Source organism: Physeter macrocephalus, chromosome 15, assembly GCF_002837175.3.
Source record: "Physeter macrocephalus isolate SW-GA chromosome 15, ASM283717v5, whole genome shotgun sequence".
In the NCBI taxonomy this organism is placed as follows: domain Eukaryota; kingdom Metazoa; phylum Chordata; class Mammalia; order Artiodactyla; family Physeteridae; genus Physeter; species Physeter macrocephalus.
Window position 1 is genome coordinate 68,661,690 of NC_041228.1, and position 17,750 is coordinate 68,679,439.

Genomic DNA, 17,750 nt, shown 5'->3' on the forward strand with positions numbered 1-17,750 from the left:
GCTCACGGGCCCAGCCGCTCCGCGGCATGTGGGATCTTCCCGGACCGGGGCACGAACCCGTGTCCCCTGCATCGGCAGGCGGATTCTCAACCACTGCGCCACCAGGGAAGCCCTGTAGATACATTTTAAATTGCCTCTGCTAACTGGATCTCACATGGCCTCTCTACCATTGCAAATTTTGAAATGTGTATTTCATAGAATTCTTGGAGGTACAGATCAAATAATGTTACCATGAAATACAAGAAAGAAAATTTAACCATTTACCAATTCTGGTTACCATGAAGATGTAGTACTATTTGTTACTTTTTTTGGAGCTGTCATCTCAACCACACATTAGCAAATAAACTTTTAATTCCTAACAAATAAGTTGATCAAACAGGAATGTTCATTTATTTGAGATGAGTGTCAATACAGTTTCAAAAACATTCCAGAGCACTTTACTAGCAAATCCTATCACATATAGACAAAAGAATCATGGACCTGAGAAAACAGCACTGACCTAAAGTTACATTTAAATTTAAAATTTGAAAGTAAATAATTTTCTAATTTAATTCTGTTTAAATAGTCCACTAAAGCAACATTATAAGTTTGCATTTGAGTCTTTTATCTTGATAGCAAGTTTTCATATTTATACCAATATGAAACATTATAATAATGTTTAAAAATATTAAGAGGAACAACCAGGCAGAAGATTAATAAGGAAAGAGAAAATTTGAACAACACCATACATCAACTGGACCTAACAGATATTCTGGAATATTCCTCCCAACAAAAGCAAAATACACATTCTTCTCAAGTGCACATAAAGCATTCTCTAGGATAGTCTATATATTAGGCCATGAGAAGGCCTCATTAAATTTACAAGGACAGAAATCATACAAAGTATGTTCTCAGAAAACAATGGATTTAAATTAGAGAGCAATAAATTATTAGAGAAATGTAAATCAAAACTACAGTGAGGTACCACCTCACACTGGTCAGAATGGCCATCATTAAAAAGTCTACAAATAACAAAAGCTGGAGAGGGTGTGGAGAAAAGGAAACCCTCCTACACTGTTGGTGGGAATGTAAGTTGGTGCCACCACTGTGGAAAATGGTATGGAGGTTCCTCAGAAAACTAAAAACAGAATTACCATATGATCCTGTAATTCCACTCCTGGATGTATATCCAGACAAAACTCTAATTCAAAAAGATACATGCAGCCCTATGTTCATAGCAGCACTATTCACAATAGCCAAGACATGGAAACAACCTAAATGTCCATCGACAGATGAATGGATAAAGAAGATGTGGTATGTATATACAATGGAATACTACTCAGCCATAAAAAAAGAACAAAATAATGCCATTTGCAGCAACATGGATGCAGCTAGAGATTATCATGCTAAGTGAAGTAAGTCAGAAGGAGAAAGACAAATACCATATGATATCACTTACATGTGGAATCTAAAATTTGACACAAATGAACCTATCTATAAAATGGAAACAGAATAAGGGACATAGAGAAGACACTAGTGGTTGCCAAGGGGGAGGAGGGTGGGAGAGTGTTGGATTGGGAGTTTGGGATTAGCAGATGAAAACTGGTATATATAAAATGGATAAACAACAAGGTCCTACTGTATAGCACAGGGAACTATATTCAATATCCCCTGATAAATCATAATGGAAAAGAATATGAAAAAGAATGTATTTATATGTATAACTGAGTCACTTTGTTGTACAGCAGTAGTTAACACAAAATTGTAATTCAACTATACTTAAATAAAACATAAATTTTAAAAAAATTAGGGAGCAATAACAAAAGGAAATTTGGTAAATTCACAAGTATGTGGAAATTAACACTCTTAAGTAACCAATGAGTCAAAGAAAAAAAATCACAAGAGAAATTAGGAAATACTTTCAAATGAATAAAAATGAAAACATAACATACCAAAAATTCCAGAATTCAGCTAATGTAATGTTTGGAGGGAATTTTATAGCCATGAATGCCTATATCAAAGGAAAAAAAAATTTCAGAATAACAGCCTAACCTTCCCCCTTAAGAAACCAGAAAAAGAAGAGAGCTAAACCCAAAGCAAGCAGAAGGAAGAAAGTCATAATGATTAGAGCGGAAATTAATGAAAGAGAATAGAAAAACAATGGAGAAAAATCACTGGAAACAAAAGTTGCTTCTTTGGAAAAAATTTAACAAAATTGGTAAACCTTTACCTAGACTGATCAAGAATAAAAAAGACTCATTACTAAATAAGGAATGAAAGAGGGAACAACACTACCAACCTCACAGAAGTAAAAAGAATTTTAAAAGAATACTATGAACAACTGTATACCAACAAATCAGATAACCAGATGAAATGAACAAATTTGTAGGAAGAAAAAAGCTACTGAAACTAAGTCAAGAAGAAATAGAACCTATCTGAGTATATACATAACAAGTAAAGAGACTGAATTAGTAATATGAAAAAAAAAAAGTCCCACAAAGCAAAGCCCAGGTCCAAATGGCTTCATTGGTGAATTCTACCAAATATTTGAAGAAGAATTAATATAAATCATTCACAAAATCTCCCCCACCCGCAAAAAAAAGAAGAGGAAGGAACTAACAAGGCCAGTATTATCCTGAAACCAAAACCAAATGAAGATATCACAAAAAAAGAAAGTTGTAGGTCAATATAGGTGCAAAAATCCTCAATAAAATACCAGCAAATCAAATCGAGCAACATATAAAAAGGATTATATACCATGACCAAATATGATTTATCCCAGGAATGCAAAGTTGGTTTATCATCTGAAAACTTATCAATGTAATACACTGTATTAACAGAATAAAGGACAAAAACCACACAATCATCCCAATAGATGCAGAAAAGGCATTCGACAAAATCTAACACTCTTTAATTATAGAAGCATAACAAACTTCAAACAGAAGAGAATTTCGTGCAACTAATAAGAGGCATCTACAAATAAACCACAGTTAACATCACATGTAATGGTGAAAGACTGAATGCTCTTCCCCTGAGATCAGAAATAAGACAAACATATCAGCTCTCTTTACTTCGCTTTAACACTGAAGGTTCTAGCTAGAGCAACTAGGCAAGAAAAAAAAATATAAAAGCCTTTCAGATTGATAAGGAAGACTAAACCTATCTCTATGAGCAGATGATATGCTCTTATGTACAGCTGTCTCTTGGTATCCATGAGGGACTTGTTCCAGGAGCCCCTGCAGATACTGAAATTGGATGCTAAAGTCCCTTATATAAAATGGAATAGTACATGAATACAGTCCACCCTCTGTATCTGGGGATGCGAAACTCCCAAATATGGAGGGCTGACTGCATAAAAAATCCTAATGAATCCACCACAAAACTATTTAAACTAACAAATAAGTTCAGAAAGAATGAAGAGTACAAGATCAATATTCAAAAATTGTTGTACTAATATAATGTTATATAAATTATACTCGATTAAAAAATCAATTGTATTTCTATACAGTAGTATGAGTAAACATTAAATGAATTAAAAAACAATTCCACTAACAATAGCATCAAGAAGAATAAGATACTTAGGAATAAATTTTAACAAAAGAAGTGTAAGACTTGTACACTGAAAACTACAAAACATTGTTAAAAGAAATTATAGAAGGCCTTAATAAATGGAAAAACAACCAATGTTCATGGATCTGAAGACTAAAATATTGTTAAGATGGCAATACTCTCCAAACTGATCTACAGATTCAATGCAATCCCTATCAAAATTCTTTGCCATTTTTTCATAAATTGACAAGCTGATCCTAAAATTCATATGGAAATACATTTGACCCAAAATAAGAGAGTAATCTTGAAAGAGAACAAAGTTGGAGGACTCACACTTTCTGGTTCCAAAACTTACTACAAAGCCACACTAAGCTAAGATAATGCAGCGTGGCACTGGCATTAAGACAGAGCTTTCCACTTATATGCAGAATCTAAAAAATAAAATAAACGAATGAATACAAAAAAATAGAAACAGTCTCATAGATACAGAGAACAAACTAGTGGTTACCAGTGGGAGAGAAGTGGGAGGGAGGGGAAAGATAAGGGAAAGGAATTAAGAGGTACAAACTACTAGGTATAAAATAAATAAGATACAGGATGTAATATAACTAATATTTTATAATAACTTTAAATGAAGTACAATCTATAAAAGTATTGAATTACTATGTCGTACACCTGAAACTAATATAACGTTGTAAATCAACTATACTTCAAAAAAAATTTTTTTAAGATAGATAGACTAAAATTGAGAGTACAGAAATAAACTTTTACATTTATGGCCAATTGATTTTCGACATGGATGCCAAGATAGAACAACTGAATATCCATGTGCAAAAGAATGAAGCTGGACCCCTACCTCACACCATAACGAAAAATTAACTCAAAACAGATCAACGATCTAAAAGTAAGAAATAAAACTATAAAGCTCTTAGAAGAAAACACAGTAGTAAATCTTTGTGTCCTTGGGTTAGGCAATAATTTCTTAGATGAATGGCATGACACCAAAAGCACAAGTGACAGAAGAATAAATTAACTGGACTTCATCAAAATTAAAAACTTTAGTGCTTCAAGGGAAACCATAAGGAAAGTGAAAGAGAAAATCCACAAAATGGAAGAAATATTTGTAAATCATATAATGTGCATCCAGAATATGTAGAGAACTCTTACAATTCAGCAAAAAAAGACAAATAACCCAATTAAAAAATATCTGAAAAGACATTTCTCCACAGAAGGTTACAAATGATCAATAAGCACATGAAAGATGCTCAATATCATTAGTCATTAAGAAAATGAAAATCAAAACCTCAATGAGATACCACTTCACACCCACTAAAATGACTAAAGTCCAAAAAGACAGACAATAAGTGTTGGTGAGGATCTGGAGAAATTTGAACCCTCTTACCTTACTGGTGGGATTGTAAAATAGTGCAGACACTGGAAAACAGTTTGGCAATTTCTCAAAAAGCTAAACTGAGTTACACATGACCCAGCAATTCTGCTGCTAGCTATACACCCAAGAGAAATGAAAGCAGATGTCCACACAAAAACCTGCATATGAATATTCACAGCATCATTATTAATAACTGCCAAAAAGTGGAAACAACCCAACTGTCCATTCATAGATGAATGAATAAGCAAAATATGGTATACTGATAAAATGGAATATTTTTCAGCAATAAAAAGACATGAAGTATTACATGCTACAATATGGATGGACCTTAAAAACATTATGCCAAATGAAATAAACCAGTCACAAAAGACCACATATCATAAGATTCCACGTTGTTTTTTTTTTTTTTTTTTTGGTCGCAGCTCGAGGGATCTTAGTTCCCTGACCAGGGACTGAACTCCGGCCATAACAGTAAAAGCGCCGAGTCTTAACCACCAGACTGCCAGGGAATTCCCATAAGATTCCACTTTCTATGAATATCCAGAATAGGCAAATCTATATATACAGAAAGTAGATTCATCATTGCCAGAGGCTGGGGAGAGATGGGAACAGGTAGACGGGGAATGAGGGATGAGTGACTGCTGATGAGTCCAGGGTTTCTTTGGGGGATGATGAAAACATTCTGGAATTAGACAGTGATGATGCCTGCACAATTCTGTGACTAAACCACTGACTTGTACACTTAAAAAGATGAATTTAATGGCATATCAATTAAGTCTCAATAAAGCTGCTTTTCTCTTTAATGTATTGTATTAAGTGTAAGAGACTCCACTGTATGCTATGGGTTTATTCTGTCTTCTCCATTCACTTTCTGTGACATTTTAAACTTTTCTAGTCATTTGAATTTCCTCAGTATCTTTCTCACAATCTTTGCCCAGAACATAAATATATTTTATTACATAACAGAATCATGGGAATTCAGACCTAAAATGTCTTTCATTCCTACTTAGTTAACAAGAGCTCATCCCACTGTCTGCCAAGACACAATATACTTGCGTTAGCTAATACCCAACAAAAATCAGCAAAATGATAGACTGTACCGGCTGATGGCTCTATTTCCAAGGATTAATATAAATAGGGCTGGTTATCACCATTAAGGGATTTCAGAATATGACAACAGCATTTGTCAGTGTTGGCAAAGTTCATTGGACACTGGGTGCTAACAGTAGGAATTTGACAGCTCTGCAGATAAAACATAAGACATTCAAATTCTATAGGTTCAGAATATTTAACATATCCAGCAATTAAATTTAGAATTTTAAGCTCTTTTCTATTAGGGAAGAAATATACGATATTTAAAACATTTTCAGTCAGCTTCCTTCCTGAAGCCTGGCAGCAGTTTCTAGATTAAAACATTAATATCATCTCAGAACCATAAAGTAAAAATGAAAGGCCAGTTTTCAAAACTCATTTAACCATTGCCTCATCAGCAGATGGTAATCAGAGTTACCTGTAAATCAATTCTGCCTGTTCTTTCTGATGAGGGGCTTTGAGGGGAGTCAGCCTTTACCCCCTTCTCAAAGGCACAGGGGACCCCCTGGTAAAGCCAGGTAGACCTGATCGGATCAGCTCTGCCCCGTGTTGGCCACACATGGCCACCTTCAAAGCCTCACTAAACCCTAATTTGCTCATCTGTAAAATGAAACTACCACCTACACCACAGAGTTATTATGAGTATTTAATAAAATAAAGTCTCTAAAGCACCCAGCACATGGTAGGTACAAAATAAATATTAGAACTCTTTGCTCTTCAAAAACTACAAAAATTGTGCTGAATGAAACTATTTGGTTTAGCTTGTACTGAAAAGAGCAGAATTATCTGAAAACTAAAAGTAAACCAACCTTTATTTTCTAAAAGCACCAAACCCACAGACATAATTTTTAAAACTACTTTTACAGTGGTTTATATATTCACCTGGTTAAAAAACAAAGAAAATATAAAAGAGACTCAGTGAAAAGTCTGCTTCCCACTCCTGTCTCCACCCACCCAGTTCTCATTACCCAATCCCCAAAATAGACAGAAACACTGTTAATCTCTATGTATCCTTATTTATGCTTGGACAAAGTGAAAATATATTTTTTCTTGTTTTTCTACACATAAGTAGCAACTTATATATATCATTCTGCATCTCAAAGGCAAAATTTTATCCTAAAATGTTCCAATGAAAGTGTGAAAATGAATAAAGGAAACCTCATTTAAAATAGAAGCAAAAATAAACAAATGGGACTACATCAAACTAAAAAGCTTTTGCACAGGGCAGGAAACTATCAACAAAATGAAAAGGTTGCCTACTGAATAGGAGGAAATATTTGCAAACGATATATCTGATAAGGGGTTAATATCCAAAATATACAAAGAACTCACACAGCTCAACATCAAAAAACAAACAACCCAATTAAAAAATGGGCAGAGGACCCAAACAGACACTTTTCTAAAGATGACATACACATAGCCAACAGGCACATGAAAAGATACTCAACATCACTAATCATCAGTGAAATGCAAATCAAAACTGCAATGAGATACTACCTTACCCCTATTAAAATGGCTATCATCAAAAAGACAACAAATAGGGACTTCCCTGGTGGCGCAGTGGTTAAGAATCTGCCTGCCAATGCAGGGGACACAGGTTCAAGCCCTGGTCCGGGAAGATCCCACATGCTGCAGAGCAACGAAGCCCGTGCGCCACAACTACTGAGCCTGTGTTCTAGAGCCCGCAAGACACAACTACTGAGCCTGCGCGCCACAACTACTGAAGTCCGCACGCCTAGAGCCCGTGCTCCACAACAAGAGAAGCCACTGCAATGAGAAGCCCGCGCACCACAACGAAGAGTAGCCCCCGCTCGCCACAACTGGAGAAAGCCCGCATGCAGCAACGCAGCCAAAAATAAATAAAATTAAAAAAAAAAAAGAAATGATGTTAATGTTAGTAGGAATTTGAAATAAAGGAAATCTATGGCTGAGACAAAACTCAAGGGGGGAAAGGGGCATAGTCTTATAAATCTCTTAAAAACTCTTCTCTGCTAAAATATTGGAGAATCTTAACTTCCATTAAATAAAAAAAATCATTTCCTACAGACAAAAAAATAAACCAAATATTCATGAGAAGACAGAGTGGGGGTAAAAGATGAATTAGAAAAAAGAAAGGTACTGATGTCGAAATGGGCTAAAAAAATGTAAACTATGCACAACTATGTATACTTAGAACTACAAAACCAAGAAACATTTTTTAAAAATTATAGTATAATCTTAACTTCTGAGTGTTTATTAACAGTGGTCCAGGTTCAAATAAGCAAATAATACAGTGCTTTCATGTTTAAGCCATCATCAATTTTAGCACCATGTTGTTTGGAAGCAGAATAAAAATGTCTTTTCAAAACCTTTTTCATTCATGTTTATGAAAAAATAGGCCTTTACTCTCAGTGTAACCTAAGTAGCTATTGCCTTGGTACTGAGCTCCTCATAATGTTTGGCTCAAGCACCTTTACAGATGAGCTGAAGTTGGTATGAAGTTGCTACCTGGGCTTGATCCACAACATGTACCTCTTGAGAGAGTCCCCAGGGACACCTTAATATTCCTGCAGCCAACATTGTTTCTTCTCTAATTCCCAAGAATGGAAGGCTGATCTACATGTGCTTCTCACCAATGCATTTCTCTGCTGATGAAAGTCTGGAAGAAAAGGGTTTGGATCCTTGATACACCATTTCTCAAAGACTGCTAAGCTCTGGTCTCAGATAACCTTCTTAGTCTTCAACTTACTTAAAAACAAAGAGATTGTTTTTAAACCAGAGGTCTAGAACTTCAGATGTATTTTCTGAAGGAATCAGTGATTTTACCTAGAAGTGAGCTTTCAAGACCAAAACACACTCTACTCAATCTAACATCTTCAATGGGGGAAAAAAATGCACAAAACAATGCTACTGCAGTGACATGAACCAAAAAATATATATATATAAACGGTTTTAAATTTTATCATACATGCCAATGTTCAAGGAAAAACAGCTTATTTAGAGGCGAGGAGGTGAGTGGAGACTTCTGTGGAAATTTTGAAAGGAATTACTGGGTATTCTCAACCACTAGTTCTTTATAATATCTACCTTTCCTCCCAAACTAAAAGCTTTCCTTTTCCTTATTAAAGGCTTGTTCTTAACTGTATCACCATGATTAGCATCTTTTTTTGCTCAAGACCAAAATGAAGAGAGTGTGATGGAGAAAGGACAGAGAGAAATTTTCTTAAAGCAAAAGCTGGAAGAAGAGGAAAAAAGAACAAGGTTAAAAGGGGCACTAAGCTCTCAGAAAGTGGAGGAAAGCCACAAAAGGATATAGGAGAAAAGTGTGGGCGACAGCCTGTGTGCATGTGCTGTGGGAGAAGAAAAAGGGCGTGGAGAGATTAGCCCAGACAGATGCTGTCTGGAAAAACTGGTGGGGTTAGTAACTAGAGAGTTGTATGCATGAAATTATACTAAATCAAGTGTTACTAACTCTGAGATAGCCTATAATATAAGAGGATCACAAGAAACTTCAAGGTCACTTATTCCTACCATTGGAGGGAGCTTTGTTAAACCAATTACTCCAAACAATGTACTTATCATTAGGAGACAATTTCAAAACATCTGAAGTTCCACTGTCCTAATTTTTAACTGAATTCAACACTTTTTCCTTCGTTCAGGTCCATTATTTCTGCTTTTCTTTTAATGATCATAATCTATGATATATGAATATTCTATCATTTCTCTTCTTAAATATCTTGTATTTTAGATGTACTTAAAATAGAATATTGACTGACCTCCATCAAAAGGATATGTGCTTTTTTCTGATTTGAATGGATTTGTCCATCCACACACCCTCACCTCATCCCCTTTATGAGCAGTAGTATAAATTTCCAGTAGTGTTATCCAGATTTGGGGAATGGCAGGTAGCCAGGAAATATAGTAAAGTAACTGGTTCAAAAGTGCCTGGAAACTATGACGTTGGTTGACTAAATAAACATGATTCTCTAACCAACAAAGCAAGCCCGCATAAGAGAAAAATTTTAATGTCATTGGAAATATGGATATGCACACACAAATGAAAGTTGATAAGGATATACTCTAAAATGTTAATAGTGATTATTGGGTGGTAGGTTTACTGATGATTCTTATTTTCTCTTTTCTTCTTTGAATTTTTCTTAAAAATATTACTTTGGTGATTTAAATATTTTTTAAAAGATACAAAAGAAGATATAGATAATAGAAATACAAAATGGATAAACTATTAACTACAAAGTGGAATACTATGCAGCTGTCAAAACCAATGATGTGGCACTATAGATGTCCATGATAAAGTGTTAAATAAGAGATACAAGGGCAAATTGTGTAGAATGAGTCCCATTTTTTAAAACTTCATGTATATTTTCAGATACACAAATTTATATAAGCATGGAGCAAAGTCCAGAAGGATATAAAAGCCCAGCAGTGGTTACCTTCATAGGTAAGATTACAGTGGAGAGGATTTATTTTTTAGTTCATACACTTCTCAATTGCTTGAATTTAAGGCATACCTTTTTAATTAAAAATAATATTTAGGGGCTTCCCTGGTGGCACGGTGGTTGAGAGTCCACCTGCCGATGCAGGGGATATGGGTTCGTGCCCCAGTCTGGGAGGATCCCACATGCCGCGGAGCGGCTGGGGCCGTGAGCCATGGTCGCTGAGCCTGCGCGTCCGGAGCCTGTGCTCTGCAACGGGAGAGGCCACAGCAGTGAGAGGCCCACGTACCACAAAAAAAAAAAAAATAATAATAATAATAATAATATTTAGAAAACATAAGAGACAAAAGTAAAATTAAAATGAGAAAAAAGATGACGTATAGTGTTTTCTTAGGAAACTAAGAATATGATTCCTATATTTCCTTTTAGCTGGTTATATATATAATATACATGTGCCTTAGATTATATAGTCTGTATCTTGGTCCTATATATACACACACACACACACACATATATATATATTTGTTTGTATGTGTGGATGCTGAGTTGGAAAACAGATTAAGTTAACTTTGATCTATTTTTATTTTATTTTATTTATTTTTTTAACATCTTTATTGGAGTATAACTGCTTTACAATGGTGTGTTAGTTTCTCCTTTATAGCAAAGTGAATCAGCTCTACATATATGTATATCCCCATATCCGCTCCCTCTTGCGTCTCCCTCCCACCGTCCCTATCCCACCCCTCTAGGTGGTCTTCTCTAGTAGGTCTGCGTCTTCATTCCCATCTTGTCCCTAGGTTCTTCACGACCATTTTTTTTGTTGTTTTTTAGATTCCACATATATGTGTTAGCATACGGTATTTGTTTTTCTCTTTTTGACTTACTTCACTCTGTATGACAGACTCTAGGTCCATCAGGTTGCTTCCATGTCCTTGCTATTGTAAATAGAGCTGCAATGAACATTTTGGTACATGACTCTTTTTGAATTATGGTTTTCTCAGGGTATATGCCCAGTAGTGGGATTGCGGGGTCGTATGGTAGTTCTATTTGTAGTTTTTTAAGGAACCTCCATACTGTTCTCCATAGTGGCTGTATCAATTTACATTCCCACCAGCAGTGCAAGAGGGTTCCCTTTTCTGCACACCCTCTCCAGCATTTATTGTTTCTAGAGTTTTTGATGATGGCCAATCTGACCGGTGTGAGATGATATCTCATTGTCGTTTTGATTTGCATTTCTCTAATGATTAATGATGTTGAGCATTCTTTCATGTGTTTGTTGGCGATCCGTATATCTTCTTTGGAGAAATGTCCATTTAGTTCTGCCCATTTTTGGATTGGGTTGTTTGTTTTTTTGTTATTGAGCTGCATGAGTTGCTTATAAATTTTGGATATTAGTCCTTTGTCAGTTGCTTCGTTTGCAAATATTTTCTCCCATTCTGAGGGTTGTCTTTTGGTCTTGTTTATGGTATCCTTTGCTGTGCAAAAGCTTTTACGTTTCATTAGGTCCCATTTGTTTATTTTTGTTTTTATTTCTATTTCTCTAGGAGATGGGTCAAAAAGGATCTTGCTGTGATTTATGTCTTAGAGTGTTCTGCCTATGTTTTCCCCTAAGAGTTTGATAGTGTCTGGCCTTACTATTTTTATTTTAAAAACAGGGAGGTAAATAACTAGAGTAATAAAGTTCCTTCTCATTTTTCAACTCAAGCAAGCAATCAATCAGTTCCTTAGTGAAGCCCCCCTGTACTTCAGGACTTTCCATCCAGCAGTCTGTAGATTGGCTAGTCCACCAGTGAGCCTAATTTTGTATATGAATATACTATATATGAAGTTCATTTTACCTACAGGAAAAAAAATGTTTGGTATAGACTGGCATAACAAATACATCAGGACTCTGAATGGCAGAAATGAACCCAAACCACATTCATTACTAGATGCTTTGTAAACATAATGTCATTTATTTAAAATCACAAAACAGTGAAAAGAATGACATCATTATCTCAACATTATAGGCATTCTCCAAAAAGAGCAAGCCTTAAAAAAGGTACAAAATCCAAGCCTTTACTCAACCGAAAGCCTATCAAATCATCTCTACTCTCAAGTTAAAAGCCACTAAACCAGCTCTCTACATTTTAATTATCTGCAAACCAACTCATTTTGCAGCCTGAAGAAACAGCTGCCTATAATGACATTTCTACACATGGTGGTACAAAGGAACCCTGCCCGCCAATATCATATACCAAGAGATGTTTCTATGATCCCATGTAGGTCTTCCCTATATTCACAGCCCGGTGGAAGGAGGCAGAGCAGCCCTCTGCATGAATCCTCCACCGTGAGATCGCATTAACATCTTACTTCACCCACACATCTCCCATTTTCCATCTTACATAGTATCAATCTCTTACCCTACAACAATTCCCCTTACATAATAACCCTTCTTTCACTCACCTCCAACGCCCACCCAAGGAAAACAGATTTGGGTGTTGAATAATATCAACAGAAGAAATAGTGGCTACAAAGAGAAGAACTAAGGCAGGTTTTCAGGACCCATAGGAAACAGGAAAGGCCCTGAGAAATTAGACAAGGGCAAGAATATTGTACACTGCCCTAACTCCCTTTGAAAACTCCCTGGCTCAGCTTCAGACAGGCAGTAACATTTGACTGGTTGATGCTCTGAGTTAGCCTCCGATGTCAGATTTCCATGTTGTCTTCTTCAGCAATGACAATTAACTCAAAGTTAGTATGGAGTTAAAGTTACTTTGACATGAACTACAAGATGTAGAATCGGCACCACCTTTCCCCATGAAATGTTTTAAAAAGTGAAATGAGAACAAAGATTCCACTATAAGGAATGCAATAGGTAAAGGAAAACAGAGACACTGAGTCCCTTAAAATAATGTGGGAGCTGCTTCTGTCAGGAATAACGTGTTACATAATTTGAGTTTCAAGAATCAGCAGTTTAGTCAGTAATTTACATGAATTTTTTTAAAAGAGAAAAAAAAAAAAACCAACCCTGAGGATTGGAACAGGTAAAGTGGTTTCTGAAACAAGGCAGGTTTCAAAAGTATTTTATTCCACCCCCATGCAGAAGAAGGCTGACAGGCAGACGACTTGGTCTGGCTTCATTAAGGGTTTCCTACCGTCTAGTATCCCTCATGGGAAGGGCCACTCCATCTCTCATTTTTCTCGATAGCCCTTCCCAATTCCTCCCACTAGGTAACAGCCATATTGACCTCTCTCATTGAAGGTTATCCATCTGGAGGTAACATACTTTAGGATACAGAGTTATATTTGAGGGATAAAAAGTTGAGGGATTTTTTTGTTGTTGTTGTTTTTTAAAAGACCCTTTATATTAAAGTAATTGCAATACTTCAAAAAATACAGTAGTGATGTCAGACACTTCAAAAAAATTACAATACCTATGGTCATTGTATGTGAACTTGATCATAAATCTAGGTAGCTGAATCATTTCACTTACAATGAAAACCTACAGTGATTTGTAGTCCTTAAAAATGACCTTAAATGAGCAGGGAGAGACAAGAAAGCTGTCAACACAAACACAAAATCTATGTGCCCAATCTAAACTCTCTCCAATTCAGAGGAAAAAAGTAGGATGCTTGAGAAAGGAAAAAAAATAACAAACCTATTTGTTTTTTCAAAAGTCAGAGATGAGGGACTTCCCTTGTGATCCAGCAGTTAAGACTCCACACTCCCCAAGCAGGGGGCCCAGGTTCGATCCCTGGTCAGGGAACTACATCCCGCATGCTGCAACTAGAAGATCCTGCATGTTGCAAGGAAGATCCTGCGTACTGCAACTAAGACCCCACGCAGCCAAATAAATTAATTAAAAAAAAAAAAAAACAGAGATGCTAAATCCCAAGAAATGAGTCCAAAGGGCATTCCATCTCATCCCTTTTGTAGAAAATGTTGTAGCAGATACTGTTTGAAATAACAGAGAAACATTGGACTAGGCCTGGCAATCTCTTAGGCACAAATCAACTATGGGGTTTGAGAGGCATAATGTTTTGAAATAGCAAGAAATCTGAAGTCTTCGGGAATCATTTATTCCACAAATGTTTATTATAGGCTGGCATGTGCCAGACACTGTCCACACACCTGCTCTCCATTCAAGCTCTGCCTCTTACCAGCTGTGCCATCCTGGCTAAAGCATTTTAATATTTCTATGCCTCAGTTTCCTCATCTGTAAAAACAGGAATAAAAAATGGCTACAGGGCTTCCCTGGTGGCGCAGTGGTTAAGAATCTGCCTGCCAATACAAGGGACACGGGTTCGAGCCCTGGTCTGGGAAGATCCCACATGCCACAGACCAACTAGGCCCGTGAGCCACAACTACTGAGCCTGCGCATCTGGAGCCTGTGCTCCGCAACAAGAGAGGCCGCGACAGTGAGAGGCCCGCGCACCGCAATGAAGAGTGGCCCCCGCTTGCAGCAACTAGAGAAAGCCCTCGCGCAGAAACGAAGACCCAACACACCCAAAAATAAATAAATAAACATTTTTTTAAAAAAAATGGCTACCAACCTCACAAGGACCCTCTGAAGAGCAAATAAATATACCTGGAAGGACTTTGTAAACCATGAAAGTGTTAGTTGTCATTTGGCTGAACTGTATTCATGAATGTCTGTGTGCCATAAATTATATCAGAGGAAAGTGAGCCTTCCTGCTTCTAGGAGACACTTCATAATCTTATTAAATAAGGCTTAGAGTGTCATTTAATCATCTCCCTGGAAATTTAAATATATGAAACAGAGAGAGAAAGCTAGTATGACGTGCAGATAGTGACATTAGATTCATAATCACCATAATGACAAGAACTGTGCTTGTTTTATTCACCATTTTGGGTCTCAATCTGGCCATCAGGCCAAGGCACTCATTTGAAGAGGACACTTAATCCTGGAAAATATTCTCTCTACATATCTGCAAATCACAAAATGGTTACCTAGAAGGTTGATCCATCAACTCAATGTTACCTGCAGCAAATGGCAATATAATTACAAAGCATTATTTGTTACATTGATGTGTTCAAACAAAAATGTTGTATTTTATGGTACATTTCAAGTTCAATCTGACCCTCAAATATAAGCTACAGTCAAATAAATTGTCAAACATATCGGGAAGGAAACAAAATTAGCCTCAGTGCAGTGGCAGTTGAAGAAAGGGGGAAGTTCTGGTCTCTCCAGAGTTAGCTAAGGATGGGTACTATGGCAGATGAGAAAGACCATGTTATGAAAGATGCTAGGGATGTGGCCAGAGATCTGCAAGGAAGAGGTCTCACTACTGTGGCTCCAGACTCCCTTCCCCCGGGAGTGGAGGGGTGGTGGCTTGCTTACAGGACTGGAAGCAGAGAGGGCCAGAAGGCACACCCAGTCCTAAAATATGCCTGAAACTTCCTCTAATGTTTCTAGCTCTTGCAATGACATTCAGGGAACTGAAGTATGCATAGCCTCTTCATTGTTAGAACTGCTATAATTTAACATTTTGAGTTAATAATTTGAGTTAATATTTATAAAGAACTTAGAAAGAGCCTAACACATGTAAGAGCTCTCTAAGTGTTTGATAAATAAATAAAGCACTGCCCAGATTGGCCAGGTGAATTATCAACCTAGTGACAAAGTAGAGAATCAAAATACACAACGGTCTACTATTTTTTTTTACCTTGATAAAGCTTTAGAAACTGTCGTGCTCTGTATTTATTCCTGCACCTCAAGTGTGCCCTACAGAGTCTTGTGCAGAACTGAAATTCTAATCATGGTTCAGAGATCACTGCAAAATTAAATAATGAAAGAGTTTAAGTCTCAAGAGATGAATTCTCTTTTCTATCTTTCCAAGTAACCACCACTGAAAAGGACAGCATCTAAAAATCTCAAAGCATTTCTAGATGGCACATACCAATGCTAATGTGGGAATCAATAGAGCCAGATGCACTTTAAAAGGCATAGAAGGGGTTCAAATCACAGGGAACGTAAAGGGCAGCCACGCACGGAAGTCGCAGACTACAGGTCCGCTGACAACAGGTTAATGATTTCCATGCACTCCGCTCCCGAGGCCTCCTCCATCCCGGATGCTCACAATGACCCGCATCCACTCCTGACCTCAGGGATCTCCCACCCCCAGGTTCCCGGCTCCTCTACGCTCCGAAGCCGCTCACGGGTTAACAACATCCGCGCCCCCAAGACACCACTCGGGCGTTTAGGAATCGGAAGGCAGAATCTGAGTTCACCTCGAGGAAACAAAGACCACAAAACTCTCAGAGCCGAAGGCTGGGCCGGGGGTATGGCTCTTCCCCTCCGGCCAACTCGGAGGTTTCCGGGCTGAGGGAGGGGGCGCTGCCAGGGGACCCGGGAAAGTCACGTTTGCTTTGGGAAGAGGCAGCAGGCGAGGCCCGGGCACCCCTCGCCCCGCCCCGTCTCACCTGCCAGAGGGGCCTGACTGCGGCCCGGACGCGCGCGGACCCTGCCGCCCGCCCACCCGCCTCGGGTCCCGGCGGCTCCGCACCTACTCGGCTCCGCAGTGCTGCCACCCCGCGCGGCGGGCGCGGAGCCGAGCGCACTCGCGCTTCCTCCTTCCCGGCAGGGCCGCCGGGCGCTGGCGCTTCCTCCCTGACGCGTCACGGCTGCCGGCTCCTCCCGCAGGGTGCGCGGGGCCGCCGGGGAGAGCTGGGAGTCCGGCCGTGCTCCGGGTTAGGCGCGTGCTCCCGGCTGCAGAGCGGCTGGCGCCGGGAGGGAGCCGCAGGCTGAGCGGCGCCTCCGCCGCGGGGACCCGCTGTCCTCCCGCTTCCCCGAGAACCCGCGCGAGAGCCCCGGCGCAGCGCGAGGTCCGGCCCCCGCCTCGCCGTGGGCGCAAAGTTCAGAGGACCCCGCGGGATCCCGCCTAGAGGCTCAGACTCTTCGTTTGTTTCCCGCCGCTCAGCTTACAGTGACCAATGCCCAGGGGCCCAAGAGCGGCGTGGGCCCTAGCGCCCGGGCTCGGAGGGGGAACTTGACCCTGGCGCGCGGGGAGCAGGACCACCGGACGCCCGGAGGGACAAGAGCCACCCGGGAGTGGCCTGGAGGACATGTGATGGGGTGTAAACTGGACACTAAGAGAGGTGAATAAGCATCCAGATAATTCAGGGGAACAACTATGCTTCATTTAGCATTCTCTGAACAGTTTTCTACATTTTCATCAGCAGAGTTTTGGCCTTTGTAAGACAGGAGAGCGCTTTCACAGATTGGCAGATCCTTTGTACACAGAAACTTCCTTTCCACACCTCTTTTTGGATCCTCTGTGTGTGTGTGTGTGTGTGTGTGTGTG

General features: G+C 38.8%; 1 protein-coding gene across 1 annotated transcript in view; it reads right to left on the bottom strand.

The window, feature by feature from the left end:
- Positions 1 to 17,010, bottom strand: part of SGK3 (serum/glucocorticoid regulated kinase family member 3) — a 120,044-nt gene extending 103,034 nt beyond the window's left edge. The window contains exon 1 of the mRNA XM_007130858.4: positions 16,953 to 17,010. The gene's annotated coding sequence lies outside the window, so the exon portion shown is untranslated. The remainder of the gene's footprint in view (positions 1 to 16,952) is intronic.
- Positions 17,011 to 17,750: the final 740 nt, after the last annotated feature.